This window comes from Populus alba, chromosome 4 (genome assembly GCF_005239225.2).
Source record: "Populus alba chromosome 4, ASM523922v2, whole genome shotgun sequence".
NCBI classification, from domain to species: Eukaryota; Viridiplantae; Streptophyta; class Magnoliopsida; order Malpighiales; family Salicaceae; genus Populus; species Populus alba.
Window position 1 is genome coordinate 18,924,329 of NC_133287.1, and position 17,487 is coordinate 18,941,815.

The 17,487-nt window shown below is 30.8% G+C and overlaps 1 pseudogene; it reads right to left on the bottom strand.

Moving 5' to 3' along the window:
• Window positions 1-5,340: 5,340 nt before the first annotated feature.
• On the bottom strand, window positions 5,341-7,143 carry LOC118036278 (L-ascorbate oxidase homolog; annotated as a pseudogene).
• Window positions 7,144-17,487: the final 10,344 nt, after the last annotated feature.

Genomic DNA, 17,487 nt, shown 5'->3' on the forward strand with positions numbered 1-17,487 from the left:
ATCGAAAGGCTATGTTACAATAAAGCACAACGTACTCATCTTTGAAATAAGACAAATCATTGTCAAATTCTACACTTGAAGGGTAACAACTCATTAACAATTCTTGTAATAACCTAGAAAATCAGCACTGTTAAAGCCATTACTGAACCTTCCAGTTGGTCTCGAAGGAGGGAAAGATCAATCGCCATTGGGAAGGAAGTCAGCCCTCGCTTTGGATCCTGGCAAGTAATTGTTAGTAACGACAATCAGTCTGTCGAATCTCCCAATACAAAAACAGCCGGAACCTCTGCATTTGCCAAGCCCAAGACCAAACAATGGCCATGCTATATATAGACTTGAATTGAAGAAAAGTTTTGCTTTCCATTTGAGACTTCCTAAATTTATTTCCGTTTACTAAAGCACATAAACTCCTGACAAAATTTCTAGTATTTATAAGCTATAAAAAACTCTACAACAAGCATATACAGTGGCAGGATGTTGGATATTCTCTCACGGATCAAAGAAAGCAAACTTAAATAACTAGGCAACTCAACAAGGGGAATCGTCCGCAATATTGTTTACTAACTGCCGGATTGACTGCATGTCAAAATTCTGTACTCACTTATAGCCCTTTCCATGCATTTCAAGCATTTTCCCCTGTCTATTTGCTGCCGTATAAACTAGACAGTCGATGCAATCATAGAAGAAATTTGTTAGATTTTATGTTTAAACTGTGATATTTGGTTGATTTATTTCAATGCTACTTGCGAAGGGATGAAAGTAACAGTCAATTAGTGATGACACGGAAAAAATTTTCAGTAGAAAGATTTTCAGAAGAAAGATTAACGTTTTTCATGGGATGTTAAAACTGAGATTCCAGAGAATTTAATCGGTTTAAGTGATATCTGCAAGAAAATATTTTGAAATTTAAGCTGGTTATATATTATTAGATGAAGAGAAAAATAAATATTTCAGAGCTTAAATATTTTTTAAGCTTATTTAATTCTTGTATCCAGACTTATATTTTTTTTTATATATGTTGTCCTAAAAATATAGAGTTTTAGTATAAATTATGACCGAGCCGTTATCTAGAGAGATAAAGCTATGTTGATATAGATTTTTTTTTAAGTAAATATTTTTAAGAAATTATTTAAGATATTTAATATAATATCTTATAAATATTTAGGACATTTATAAAGGTATGTAAATTAATATAGAAGCATATGTATAGTTTTTCATATTCTTAGAGCCTCTTAAGTCATGCCAGAATAAAATGTGTTTCAAGAACTTGACCTGCAAGGGTAAATTACAGGAGGAATGTTTCTTTTGTGTGTCATCAACGCACTCAGTCTGATGTCACCTATTTTATATGCAAGCCTCCATAAAAGTAGTTTGTGGGTATAGACTTGATATATAATCGTGGAGCGTAGCCCCATGGACATAGTCATATAACCATAACCTATAGGCGTCGCAAATGGGTGTAGTCACATGGAAATAAACTTCTAGCGTAGCCACTTAGGGCATAGCCAAGGCATACACATTGTCTTAGCTAGTGGCATGTTTGTTGGTATAGGTTTGTAAGACTAGTTGCTTGAAAAAAAAACAAGATGGGGTCCCCAATTTTGGAGCTCCAAATTTTTGAAAAAAAATTCATGGGAAAAAGCTTTTAATAAAGCACATGACTGAATTGATTTTTGTTCAGTTTCTCACAAGTGACATGGAAAAAATAAATATTCTCTAAGTTTAAATATTCCTTAAACTTTATTTAATCTTTATATAATAGTGTGTTGTTTTTATTTTTATATTGATTGAAGAGTTTGATCTCAGAGAGAGGAGCCAGGTTGCCCGACCTTTATCTAGAGAATAAAAACTGTTTATAGAATTTTTAGAAATAAATATCTTATAAATATATAGGATATTTATAGAAATGTATACATTGTATAAAATATCTATATAGTTATTTCATATATCATATCAAAAATTTTTTGGCTTTTGAACAAAATTTGAATGCTCCGTTGAAGTGCTGTCGTTTTGCAAATCATACTTAATTCCACAATATCAATTCTACTTATAGAACCAAGGAGGCTGTTATATTGTTCATCTGAGTAGAGGGAGGTACCAGGAAGCTTCAGGGAGAGGGGATGGCACCTAAAACTTTGAAAGTTTACATTCTGGCCCTGAATTTGAAGATTTTTTAATTAAACCATTCAAATTAAGGACTATTTGGCCAGTAAAATGCTTTATTGCAATCCCGCAAAAAAATTAAATTTTATTTGTCTATTCGCTTTTTTTTTTTTAACAGTTGTAAAAATTCAAGTTCCTGCTCTTGCCATAGCAATCATATATGTTCCTAATGCGAAGAATCCAACCCGTCTCTCCTAGGCAGGTGGCCATCAGGGCAATCTTTCTTAATAATAGAATTCTATTTGTATTTGTATTTAAAAATGTATTTTTAAAAATTTTTAAAAAATTTTTGTAAATTTATTTATTTAAATTATTTTTATGATTATAAATACTAATACCGTCAAAAATAAATTTTAAAAAATAAAAATATATATTATTTTAATATATTTCTCAATAAAAAAAAATATTTTAAAAAATAAATATTACCATAATCACAAACAATCTTCTAATTGATTCCTCTCACTTCTTTTAAAAAGTTGGTATAGATTATTAATATTTTTAGAAATTGTTTAAAAATATTATAGTGATTATTTTTTAAAATATTTCATAAATATATCAAAATAATATATTTTTTTTTTTTTATTTTTAATTGGTTATTTATATTAAAACTATCTAAATATATATATAAACCGCCTCCATTTTACAGCAATCCCAAACAGACCAAGTTCCGCGCAACATTCAGCCCATCCCATCTCTCAAAGCATAATTATCGGTCTTGCCTGCGTGTTTGAAGCATTGCCAGTGAGACTAGGGAAAACCGCTATAGCCATCTGTCATAATGATGGCTTTCATATACGTCATGAACTTAATTATCATACAAACACCAAAGGTACATCAAATTATTGAAAGAACATTTTTACACCTTAATAAAAATTATATGAACTTGAGACATTTAATTTTTTTTTTAAAAATAATTAATTAGAAGTTTAGAGAAAACTATATTATACGTGAATTAATTAATTCGAGAGCAGTATACTGAGTATTTTTATGTTAGTTTCAATTAAAATAATGTTATAGTAAATGTTATGAACACAATTAATAAATTTGGTCTAATTAAATTTCTAACATGAAAATAGTAATGCAAACAATTATATAAGGAATTAAGAAAAATAGAAGTAAAATGAAATCATATAGTTCTTTAGCTAGATGGTTGTTTAATAATGTATAAATGTTATTATCTCACATGTTTATTGAATTAATAATATTTTTTAGAAAACTTTGAAATTTTTTGTAAAATAAGATTGGTGCGAACTATTATCAAAATGGCAACCAAAAGCATCCACGAAGAACCTAAACATAAATTGAGTAAAAATTCGATAAGAATGCAGCGGGAGGACAGCTAATTTATGTGTTAAGTATTATTGAAGTACAAAATATTATATATTTTTTAGCAGAATATTGTGGAAGACATTGAAGCTTAAATCTTGTAATTCATCACAAAAGAATAAGACATCCAAAATTATTATAAAAATGAAACATCTTCTAGTAACCAAATACAAATATTTGTAACAAAAGAATGGGACCCTGAGTTAGGGTCTTGTACAGTGGGGTAACAGTACTGTTCGTCTATAGAGATCTGGTTCTTCTGCCAATGGCTCTCCGCAAAAGAAGGGCGTTCTTGGAATTGGATATTCATCTCGTGGTGACTCAACCGGTGAGTAAACACGCATATAAAATTGCTGACAAGGTATTGTCTTGCCCAGAATTCAGTCCTGATGTTCCACATTCCAACATTATCAAGTGCAATGTAGATAGCAGTCCATGACTTGGGATACACCTGCAACAACAGCAGCAGCCATAATTTGTCAAATCTTTGTTACACTGAAGCATGGTGATCAGAACTGAATACTAGAGAAAGTATCTCACCTGAGTCGTGGCAGCGCGAAACCGCATCCCTGAGATTGTATTGATTACGGGCTAGCTGGAGTCCACACCCCTCCATCCATACTGTATATTTAAACAAGTTAGAAGCATAATCAAATGTATTTAAATAGACCCACTTATGTAGGGTACAAAGTTCTCAAGTTCTTACCCGACTACCCAGAAGGAATATCCATTGATGTGCCAGCTCTGGACAATGTTCTCATGGGTTCTGAAACACGATCTCAACAAAGGCCCTGAAATCAGCACCCAAGACAGATGTGTCGAGGTACATTTTCTTGCCGGTTGGATGGTCTGGCATGCTTCCGACGCGGAAAACACCTCCGATCTTAAAGTAGTCAGCAATCTTAAGAGGGGTGTCGGCAGGAACAAATGAGACGCTGTTAACTGCATATCTCTGCTTGCCATTAACTTGAGCTGCAGAGCTTTCTAGCTTGATGGTTCTGGTGAGGTTAAATCATTCCATAGTGATATGATCCTTGTGATTTTGGTCTTGGTCCACTTGCTGTCAGATTTGTCCTGGAATGATGAACGTATGAAAAATGTCACAACAATTATTCACGTTGAAATGTTAAAACATTGTCAAGTCAGTCGCAATGTCAGGAATCAGTAATGAATTACAGGGGACTCGCCTAATTGAACGAAGCTGGTTAAGAGACCAGTCGATTTCGGGTGGTTTGGTCCACCAGGGATTGGACCGGACACTTTTTTTGGCAGAATTGCTGTAGTGAAGTATGGCAGTGGTGGTCAGGATCTTGGTGGTGAAACGGAGTAGAGACAGCAATGTAATAGTCCTGAGCTGTCTGATCAGCTGTGACAACACCGAGTAGGGATTGACCGACATGGACATCCAGTGCAAGATGAAATACGTAGTCTGAAACAGTGTGAGTGCCCTCCAACTTCAACTAGCTTCATCTTGTGGCCTTGAATGCGAAAATTGAGAGAATGTTGGAGCCCCACATTAGATATCCTGAGCCTGTAAGTTTTTCCTGCAATAAGAAATGCAATGTCCATGATTCATTACATTCTGAACTTTCCAAGTCTCTTAAGGTCTGAAACACGCCATAAACTATCACCATGGCTCAAAAAATTACCAGGTTGAAATGTGAAATATGTCTGATTGGGTCCGCGACCATTGACCAGGATTGCCATCTGGAGAGGAAGCTTGTGACCACGATCTAAAATGGCCTTCAATGCCTGAAATTAGTGGAATAGCATTGCAAATTCATTACTAGTGAGCAAAATCACATAAAATTTGAAGAAGCTAGTTATTACTTCTTGACAGGTGGTGTGTATTCATAGTTTTGTCAATATACGCGTGTGGTTGGCCTTGTACCAATCTCCAATAAGAACAGTAAAAATCAATGCAGCAGGTTCAGGGAATGGACAGGAATTAGCGGCCATGCTAAGGATCCTGATGCCTCCGAACCCACCAGCTGCCTTATGGAATGCAAGAGATGGGTAGTAGTAGAAGCTGCCAATCTGATCTTTCACTTGTAAAATGTAAGTGAAGTTCTTGCCCGGAGGGATTGCGACATGTCGTTCCATATACTCCATCTTCGTATGAATCGGTCCTCCTTTGCTGGACACCGTTCCTGTTTCATTTTTCCCAATTTCAGTCCCAAACCCACGTAAAAAGCATATCAAGTCAAAATTATTTCCAAAAAAAACACAGATGAGAAAGTCTAGGCTCGACTCGTGGCCAATCAGCCAAACTATCACGTATCAAATTTCATCCTTGATTGGCAAACGCTAAAGTCAATCTTGGCTTGGACAGCACTTCACAGATTTTGTTTTTCCAGAGGTCAACTTTTACAGCTGTTTTCTATAATTCATGTTGATCATACCCCAGCAAACACAACAACTAAATTACAGACATTTGAGCAAATATGTCGACATCTAGACTCCACGGCCGGAAAGTTAGGCATAATTTATGTGGGCTACTTGGACTCAATCGTATGATCATTGCTTGGGCTCGAAGATGTCTAAACTCACCTTCGGAATCTTGATCTTGCCGCTAAATTCTAAATCCGTGCTGGCTTTATAATTTAACTTTTGGCTTGACCACGTAAAGCACTACTGATATCATCAATTAACCTAATTACGTGAGTGTGCTGATAACTCTAACCAAATGTCACGTAAAGAAGGTGCGGTGCCTTAGCGTGTTTGTGCAACTGCTGAATCGCCAAAACGTGTAAAAATTCAATTAAACACTTCCCAAGACTACATAGGATACTTCAAAAAGAGTAGTATAATGTAAAGTTTTAATAGTGATTTAGATATTAATTTCAATATATATAATTGGTACAAATCGTTTTCATATATTACTCATAAACTATAGTCGCTGTTATAACTTTATGCACTAAATATAAATTGTGAAACGGGACTAAATGGGAGGGGGACTTCCCTATTCCAACCTTGTTAATTGGAGAATAAAGTTATTTTATAAAATAAAGAAAAACGTGTGACACGATAACTGAAAGACCCCTCTAGAAATGCTATGACGACAGTTTCCACTTCATCACACCATTGCCTGGAGAAACTTCAAACGACGCTGACAGAACTTTGAAGAGAACTCTTACCAAGAAATGAGAAATGGCTCCGGCAAGCTATTGTAAACATTGATGATGAGATTATTGTTGGTAACGGAATAGATATCCGGCCCTGGAAATTGTCCATTTATCAGAATCCCCTGCACACAAAATACCATTAAAAAAAAACATCTTTTTATAAGATCAACCAAGAGAAAGAATCGTTACATTACAACTTTTGCAGACGAAAAACCAATGCACAAACCTGTTGTTTTACACCAAGTGGATATATGTCACCGTAGGTAACATTCCAGGTGAAGAACCTGTAAGGATCCTCGGCATTAACAAAAACCAATGTACAACAAAATGTAACATAAACAAGTACTTGCCAACATGTTGCACCACAACCCATTAGCAAAAAATCAAGGATGAACTGGAAATCGGAGAAGATTAATGAAGAGAAATTAAAGAAGTTTGTCTTTCGTTTTCTCTAAGAGAAGGTTACAGAAGGAGACACTTGATATGGTTAGTAGTGGTAACTCATTGCAGGCGAGGACATGTATTTAAAGTGGCAACGCAAAGGAAGGAAGCTAATTAAGAAGCCCACCAAGAAAAAATGAATAAAATAAAAAAAATAATGCCAAATAACAAGATAATGGAAAGAAAAATTAAGAAAGAATTTAGCGTTGCCGTGTCGGTTGACTCGGTTGGGTTAGTGTGTAATTTAAGTGGGGTAGAGAAAACGGTGGCTGGCTCCACTTGAAAACTTCAAGTTCCTCCATAATTTCATCACTCTACATCACATATTACAGCCAGTTTTTTTAATGGGTAAAGTTTATATTAATTCTTATAGATCTAGTAATTTTCCAATCAGGTCCCTAAAAAAACGTTAAATTGCTAGCAAGAAATAATGGCAAGGGCCTATGATTTCTCTCCTTATTTTGGTTCTTGATTTTTTACATTTATAAGAAAAAAAATGTTTTTGTTTTCAGATTTGATTCTTAACAACACAAAAAAGTATATGAAAATGATACCAAATGACCCTTAAATTATTCAGTTACTGGAGCTAAATAGAAACCTTTCAAACTTATGGGGACTTAGTAGAACTTGTTTTAATCTATATAATTAAGCCGAAATATAATTTTCATTTTGGTGATAAAAATACCCATAAAACAATATTAAGAGACAAGAATACCCTTGTTATGGTGTGGGATCTACGAGATGAGTGATTGAACAAATTTTTCTCGTTTTAGGGTTTTCACATGCAAATGCTACGCTGGATGATGGCGCAACCCCCGTGATTACAGACGCGACGCACGGAATCTCCATGTGGCCATTTGCTTTCGAACCTAACAGGCCACCACCTTTCAACCAGCGGCCCGTGTTATATCTCTTGTGGACCCACATGAAATCAACGGTGGTGGATGAAATCAATTCTGAACTGGAAGAAATTTTTACGCGGAAACCATTATTGAAATTCCTGGGTATTCTAATTTCTTGCCTGGTGACAGCAAATGTTTTTATAAAGTGTTTGACTAAATATGGTGGAAAATGAAGGCTATAATTTAAAGCTAGTGTGGGTGTTTTTTATTTATTTATGTGTCCTCCTAAGTCAATTTAAAAGGGTCTTTATATATATCTGAAGAAATTTAAAAAAAAAATTAATTTTTTTTATATTTTTTATCGTTTCAATGTTTTAATATTAAAAATTAATTTAAATAAATATTATTTTAATATATTTTTAAAATAAAACACCACACTAGCTATTAAAAAATAATAGCTACCAATATTTCAAACACCGAATATCCTAGTGAATCCCAATAGTTATTAGTTCCTTGTAATTTAAATCTTTGACTCCTCAAATCCTTCAATGATAAAAACAAATTAGTGGATATATGGGTCCAAGAAGCTTTCTTGTCACTACACTATGATTATTCTTTCTGCATTGAGCCGAAGAAAGTAACACAAATCTTGTACTATCTCTCCCCGCAATTGAATTCGAAATTTAAAATTCATAGATGCGAACCTCGTGCCCTTTTTTTTTTTTTTTTTCTCTCCGGGTAAAGTTAAAAAAGCATAATAACCAATTATGAGCATACTTTATAATCAACTTTTAAATTTAATTATTTTTCCATTTAGTTTCTGAATATCTGAAAATGATTTTGGTATTCACAATTTTGCATTAAAATTTTCTTGGAATGCTACATTTCTTTCGAAATATAAAATTCCAAAGGACGTCTTCTGTGTCTTCAAAACACAAAGCTATGGCTTCTCTTATGTTTTCAAAACTACAAGTTTATAATCTTTTCACTGGCGAAATTCGCTGCACCGTTTGGGCAAATCATGTTTACAAAATTTTAATTTTTTTTTATTAAAATTAATTTTTTAAAAAATAAAAAATACTTTAAAAAACAATTATACCTACACTCCCAAACAAAGCAAATTTTTTTTCTAAGCCAATATAAATATGACCCAATAAAGGGCCTGGTGAATTTTGGGTTTGAAGTAGAAGTAAGTGAGTCCCCTGCTCATTATGGGTACGGCCGGGTTGTAATTTGAACTTCGAAGACCAAATTTATAGGAGCATTGATTTGAGAATAATTAAGGGAACTCGGAGAGAAATTTTTGCCGCATTACAGAAGATTAAATTTTAAAAAAAAAATCTCTAGTAAATTAACAATACAATTATATTAAATTTAGCATTATTTAAGTGATTTTAAAAACATATATAATTAAAAAATATGTGTCTCATTTTAAGCATGGATGAGTATGACTAATCAATAGAAATTTTTTCAATAAACTTCTTAGAGTTTTCCTTCAATTTTTTCTATATGGAAAATCAAAACAAAATATTAATTTTATTATACTCAAATATTGAATCATTATAAGTCATCTATTAATTTGTTCCCTGCTCTGCTTATTAGGAAAGATATTTTCTAATTTGATTATCAAGATATTCTCTTCTCTTCATGTGTGAGGGAAAAGTAAATTAATACTAAAAACCCGTTTGTTTTTGGCATCTTGAACGTATTAAAAAAAACATATTTTTTTTATTTAAAATTATTTTTTATGTTTTTATATTGATCCTAAAAATAAATTTTAAAAAAATAATATTATTTTAATATATATTTTAAAAAATAATTGAGGAAACAATATCAACCCTAAAAAAACTACAACCAATTTCAAGATCCTTTTAGGATCCATTATGGAATGAATGCTAGTTGCGGAGAGTATTTTGAAAATGTTGTTGCAGTTATTTTTAAAATATTTTTTAGTATATTCACTACCAGAAAATTAATAAATACAAACGGAAATATCAAGAAAATATTTTCGTAAATAAATTTCTGAGGGATTTTAACGGATGGAAATATTCTCTCGGTATATACCAAGGGAATTACAATGGGAAAAAATTAAAACAAAGCAAAAAAATAATAATAACATGTTATTTTTACCAATGGAATTACCGACAGAATTTATTCCGTCGGTAAAATCCATCGATAAATCCGTTAGTAAACTTTGAACACTGTTCATCATGTCAGTATGGAATTTTCCATCAGTATTTTCCAAAGAGCTTCAGAATTGTTCACTTTTTAATTACACTGTTAATTGTTGGTTCTTTACGGAAAAAATCACTGACGAATTGAAAATTCATCAGTGCTATTTGGCGGTTTTCTGAAAAAATTCAATTGATTTAAAATTTTCATTTAAAATATTACAGACAAAATCACCGACGGATTGAAAAATCATCGATATTTTTTGACGGTTTCTAAAAAAATTTTATGAAATTAAAAATTTAAATTAAATATTAACGATGGAATAATTAAAAAATATTAATATTTAATTATCCATCTGTAAATCCGTCACTAACGCGCGCCCAATAAAAAACCTGAATCCGCTTATTTCACAAGGGATAAACTCATTTTCTTCTTCTTTTTCTTCTTGTTCTTTTTCACTATATGTAAAAAAACATCAATATCTATTTCTTTCTCTTATTTTCTCTCCTCATCTCCTTCTCTTTTTCTCCATGCTCGGGATGTCTTCTTCTTCTTTCTTCTTTTATTCCTCTTAGTTTTTTTTAAATTAATATGCTTTACGAAAAAAAATTTCTCTCATTAGCTTTCCCTTGCAAGTACATTAAGGTAAAAAAAAAATTTCTTTTTTTTCATGATTTTTTTCACTATATTTGTTTTTTATTTTATTTTTTATTGTTTTTTGTTCTTAATAATTGTATAAATGTTGTTGTGAGATTTTTTTTCATATGAGATCAATTTTTAGCTGATTTATTTATAGGATTTTTAAATTTTTAGCAATTGCAACTTTATTTTTTCATATGAATTTTTTTAGTTGAATTTATTTTTTTATTTTATTTATTTGTTGCAAAATTTTTTTGAGTGATTTTTTTATTTTTTTTCCAAGCATTTTGAGTATACATTATACAATGTTGATTTATAGTTAATTTAATTATTTTATTATTTTATAAAATGAATTTTTAAAAAAAAAAAATTTAAATAATTACCGACGGAAATTTCTGTTGGTATATCCGTCGGTAAATTCCGTTAGTAATAAAAAAATATTATTACCGATACATCTGTTCCGCTAGTAAATCTGTCGGTAATAATATTTTTTTATTATCAATAGATAAAAAATTACAGATAAAAGATTCACTGACGGAGAATTTTCGTCGGTAAATTAATTACCGATGGAATATGTGTCTTACGCTAAGGGAAAAATTCTGTGGGTAAAACTATTAAATCTTGTAGTGATTAAAATAATTTAAAATATAAAATAAATATTAATTAATTTTTAAATAAAAAATTTAAAAACATGTTTTCACAGCATTCTTATTAGCTTTCTAATCCTACGAGGTTCGGAATCCCTTACCATGGAGTGACTTCCACAGTTTCTTACAAGACCAGAATGTTATCTCAAGCACGAATTTGTACCCTTCAAACAGGACTACGACAACAATATTTACCTCAACATTGAACGTGTCTATCTCTTCTGTCGACTCTTATGTTGAAGGACGGGCTTTGCAGGGGTATTTATACGAAGGTGTTTGGAGTTTGTGAATACGAGTAAGGTTATCTTAAAAACATAGTTTTATAATGTTTGGTTAGATATAAATCATACTTTTTATATACAAGTCTCACCAAAAAACTAAGGGCTAATATTTTTTAATAAACACTCTTTTAATGTGACATTGGTGTGGACTATGGTTTTATGCTAGGGTATCCAGTTTCCTCGGTGCCTCAACTCATGGTGGTTGGTATGCGAGGATGTGGTGGTTTCGGTTCCGATGAGTGGTGATTCCCGGGTACTTGATTGATGGGCCGGCGAAATGCAGTGGCAGCCATGCAGTCAGGGGTAATTAAATTTGTAAGGATCTATAAATTCAAACTTTTTTGGGTCTTGAATTAGAAGATTATTTTAATGCTCATTTGATTTCTAGAATTTAGTTACCTGCAGTGTGTAGTTGTTGGTTTGCCCTTTTCTTGAACTTACACTACACGGACAATACAAGACCAACGCATCAATCAGCAAGGTTTAGCCATTCAATTCTTCTGAACGGCACAAAGGGCGTCTTATCAAAATATGATAATTTTTGTTTCTTAAAATATTTTTTACTTAAAAATATATTTTTTTATTTTTAAAAAATTTGAAACAATTTAAAAATATATAAAAATTAATTACAAACGTAATATTCAAAATTTAGAGAAATATCACTTGAAACGTAATTACAAACGGCCCAAAAAAACAAAAGTTATAAATCATGTCTATATAGGATGTCGTTTTAAATTATAAAATTATAATGTGCGCTTTTTATATTTTAAATGGGCTTTTTAATAGGAAAGATGCTTTCTAATTTGAGTAGAAAAATATTCCCGTCATGGTAAAGGTAACTAAATCAATATATATATATTCTAATTCAGAGCTCTTTTCCTTAAGAAAACATCGACAGGTTTTTTCCAGTTTCAAAAAGAAATATATTCAAATAAAAAAATCAAAATTGATATATTAATAATGCTATTATCCCTTTACCTTTCCTGTTTTCCTGTCTGGAGCATCCTTCCTTCCCTGCCCATAGGAAGGAGGAAAATAAGAAATGAATAAAAGGCGAGAAGGCCAGATGGGATTTGTTCCCTGCATGCCCATAGCACCCCTGGGCCACAACCTGCTCTTAAAATAAACGACCCAATTTGTTGTCGTATTGGTTCTTACCCGCAAGAAATGAACTTTTTTTAAAAAAAAAATCACATAGACTAAAAAATATTTGTTTTTGAGGTAGGTTTTATAGTTATAATTTTAAAAGAATAAATTTTTAAAAAATTATAAATAGCTAAGGTTAGTTGGATTTTGATATATATTTTGTAAAAAATTATAATTAGAGTTTATGTACAGTAAAAAACAAGTATAACATGTTTTGGTAATTGTGTGATTATGATTGTTTTTTAAAGTAATTTTTATTTGAAAAATAAATTAAAAATAATATATTTTTATTTTTTTAAAAAAATTATTTTTAATGTTAGCGCATAAAAATAATTTTTAAAACACCAAAAAAAAAATTAAAAAAACAACGAAATTTTTTTTAAAAATACTTTTAAAATATAAAAATAAATAATATTTTACAAAACTCAACTAAAAAAACCATGTAAAATCTTCTTAGCGAAAACTATATTTCAATCTTAATCTTTTTAATGATACAGCACTTTGATTTGGCTAAGGAAATTTTAAGAGTGACCCCAAAAGGGAATCCGATGCAATTTAGAAGAAGATTGGGGTTAGAAAGTATAATAAGGATTTTAGAATAGGAAATATTCGAGTACGCTGAGGTACAGGAAATATTGGAGAAAAGAGGGAAAGGGAGGATTTGGAGTATTTGGTAAATGGAAGGATGGCGGTGATAATGAATGGGTCAAAGCAAAGTTTATAGGGGAGGATTTGGTGAGGGATTTTGAGGCAGGGTTAGAGTATGCCGTGGCAGAGGGGGTGATGGGTTAGAGACTGGGTGATGAGGGGAGGAATGAGTATCTTGTGAAATGGACGGATATTGATGAGGCCACGTGGGAGCCTGAGGAGAATGTTGATCCTGATCTGATTAAAGAGTTTGACAAGGTACAGATTAATGTGGAGATTCCATCAAGTAGTAATGGGTGCCCAGGTGAGCAATTGTGGGCTATGAATGATTTGGGAAAATTTCAAGACAAGTCCCAACAATTCGACAAAAATCCTTTTTCGAAAAAAGAGTTGAAAAATTAGGAGGAAACCATGACTGTGTGAATTTTTTTTGTTTTTGGATTGATTTCAATAACTGATATTGCTTTTATTTATTTGATTGATTATATATATATTCACTTTCCACAAAATTTTCAGTTCCTTTAGCTATTATCATGTGCTTGTTTAATCAAATAGAGATAAAAATAAAATAAAATTGAGATAGATAAACGATTTGAAGTTTTGTTAACTGGAACTAATTTCACTTAAATTATTGACTTTTTATTTAATTTTAGCAATTTGAAACTGGATTCTACACTTACTGATGAATTTATAATTTATAGCTTTCAGAAAAAAAAAAAAAAAAAAAAAAAAAGAAGAAGAAGAAGAAGAAGAAGAAGCAGCTACGCTATAGCTAAAAAGTTTGTTGAAATAAAGAATAAAAAATATATGACCAAGATAAAAATAGGCAACTCTAACACTCTAGTATTATGTAAGAGTTTTGAAATCAAAAAATTTATTTTTATATAATTTTATGTTTGAGTTTTTAATTGCTAATATAATAATTATTAAAAATTTACATGATTATTAATTTTAGAACTTATAAAATTAGTCATAGTACGTGAAAACTGTTCTGGATATCTACTTTAATTAAAAAATAAACAACACTAGTGGTGTGGTTTAAATAATTAAGTTTAATTTTTAAAGGTTATTAGTTTTAATGTTATTTAAAATTTATATAATTATTAATTTTAAGGTTTTAAAAAATTAATCAAATCATGTATAAGTTTTCTGAATATCTACTCTGTGTTATATATATATAATATATATATATATATATATATATATATATATATATATATATATATATATATATATAGAGAGAGAGAGAGAGAGAGAGAGAGAGAGAGAGAGAGAGAGAGGCATTCTAATAAAAGACCCGATCCTAGCAAAGATTTTTTTCGTTGTTAATTATTTATAATTGTCAACGCTCATCGATTCAAGCAAAGATTTCAAGTTTTTAATAAAGATAACGCTTGTATAACATCAAAACTTTATATAAAAGGTAAAAACAGTGATGGAAAAAAAGTATATTTTACGTTAGATGGTTATCAACACGGGTGCACTTATATACACGGAAATTTCAAACAATATAATCATAATCATAATCATAATCATAATAATTATATAATATACTAAAAGAGATTACTGTTCACCTCCTCAAATAAAACTATAAAATAACAGCAGTTTTTTCTATAAAAAAAAAATTTAGTTTTATCATCCCATTTTATTTTGTGTGATTTATCTCTTTTTAACCCAAATTAATATCCAATTGCATATTTTTTAGGAGGAAGGGTTAAATTGAAAGATAAAGGATTGAAGTGAAAAAGATGAATAGAATAAGTGACAGATTTAACATTTATTATAAAACTTTATTTTAGACCCCATAGTTTTTAATTATTAGGTAACTAGTCCCTTTAATTTTTTTAAAATTAATTTTGATATCAAATTTTATTTTCTTATTTTTTAGTTATTTTTTAATGAGAAGAGAGAGGTAGTCACTGAATTTTAGTGTAGAGAGAAAGCGTGGATGTTGATGACAAATTATAGCCACTTAAAAGGTTGATTTTTGTTTCAAATGGTTCTATATATATGACGAGGAGACTTGAAATGAGGGTTTTTTTTTTTTTTTTTTTTTTTAACCTTAAAAGTGTCTAAAAACACATATCTCAACTTGGAAAGATCTTGGATTTTGGGTTGATTTTGAATTTTGTGTTGTTTTTTTTTTTTTTTTTTGTATTTTTGAAGGTCATTGTTTGGTTTAATAAGGTTTTTAGAATGTTTTCAAGGTGTTTTGGGCTCAAAATAAATTGAAAATGAGTTTGTTTGTAAGAAAAAAAATTCAAGACCCTATTTTTACAGCCATTATAGTGGTCAGATTCTAGAGATTTTCAAACAACGCATCGTTTTTCAATACAGGTGATGCTTCTTCTTTTTAAATGATTGAGGCAGATGACATATCGTTTACCCATTAACTTTTTTTTGAAAAAAATAAAAGCTCATGAACTTGGGTCTAACTCAGCATACTCGTGTGTGGGCCATTTCTTGATGGGCAGGTGTTAGGCCTAGCCTAATTCTTCTTCTTCTATTTTTATATATAATTTTAAATGTTTTCTAATTAATTCCTTCTTTTCTATGTATTTTTAAAAATAATTATTTTGTTTGTGTTGTAATTAATAACCCTCTTGTTTGATTTTTTTCCCCATTTATTTAGCAATTTTTTAGATTAGAATTATTTTTTAATGATATCAGGAGTGTTTAATTTTTTTAAAAAAAAAAACTAGAACAAATCAATAAAAAAATATCTAATTATTTACAGAATTCCCAATATTTTTATTTAATGACTAAATAGCCATTCAATACTAATATTACAACTTTGCAATAAATGAAAAAAAGAACTAAAATTTGGTATTTCATTTGACACCTTGTCTTCAGTACAAAACAAACCTTAATTTTGTAATTCTCATTAGCATAAATGCCATAAAACTGAAGAATGTTCTTATGCCAATAAAACATTAGTTCCAAAATTGTTGATTAAGGAAAGGTCCATACAAGGCTAGCTAAAATCTCTGCGGTCCTTGTAAGCTATCATGAAAATCGAGCAATTACAGTCCCCTGTTCAAACTTCAAACACTTCACTTGCATCATCCAAACATCGACATTAGATTCAAGTCATGGTTTTTTGATGTAAAAATGAACCTCTCTTACTTCATCCACTAAATTTGGAGCCGTATTGGGTGCGGTACCATGATCTAACTTCTTACAATATAAATCAATGGCTTCATCAAAGGGAAACATGTAAAAAGTTACTTACACTACAATGAACAACGAAAATGTGAAGTGAAAGACAAAAAAGATTCTAACCTTGATGAAGAGATTGGATGAACAAAGACTTGAGAGACTTTGAGTTTGGATCCAGTTTAAGTTTTTGCTTTTAAAGTGATCTTTAGTAAAATGAGATGGCACTCAATGAGAGAGTCTCATTATTTCAAGATAAACCCATAAATTATTCTGCCAAAATCTGATGATTTTAGATTCAATTTTGGTTTAGAAGGAAAAAAGTTTTTTATTTATTTTTTTACCAAGAAAAAGAAGATATGGAAGATTGATTTGTCATTTGATCATTTCGTATCTAATATATATGATGTTAATTTGATTACTAAATGTAGTTTTTCAGTTTCCATTTCACATAGTTTCATTACTCATGATCAATATTTTTTAAAACATTTTCATATCAATATATCAGTAGTCACTCTCGAACCACTTAGATTTTGATTCAATTTTTAGTTTTGTCATTATCTAAAAATTAATTACGAGACAGGAAATCATAATCTTACGATCTCCAGATCAATAACCTTAACTTGCCTACATTTACTCAGAAACATCAAAACTTATATACTCTTCATGGGCTTATACCCATCAAAACTTACGCTCTCCCGAGGACATAAAAGTGCTTGAAGGGATCATGGAGCAATCCATTGGGCTTTTTAAGGATTAGATCCAGGCGAGTATGAGCTCAAAATTCATTAGCAGAGGCCCTATACGAGGACGGGACCCATCTAACATGGCAGCAGATTTTATTACACTTTCCATGTTTACTCCCTCTCGTGATTCAAAAATCAAAACCCCTGATAAATCC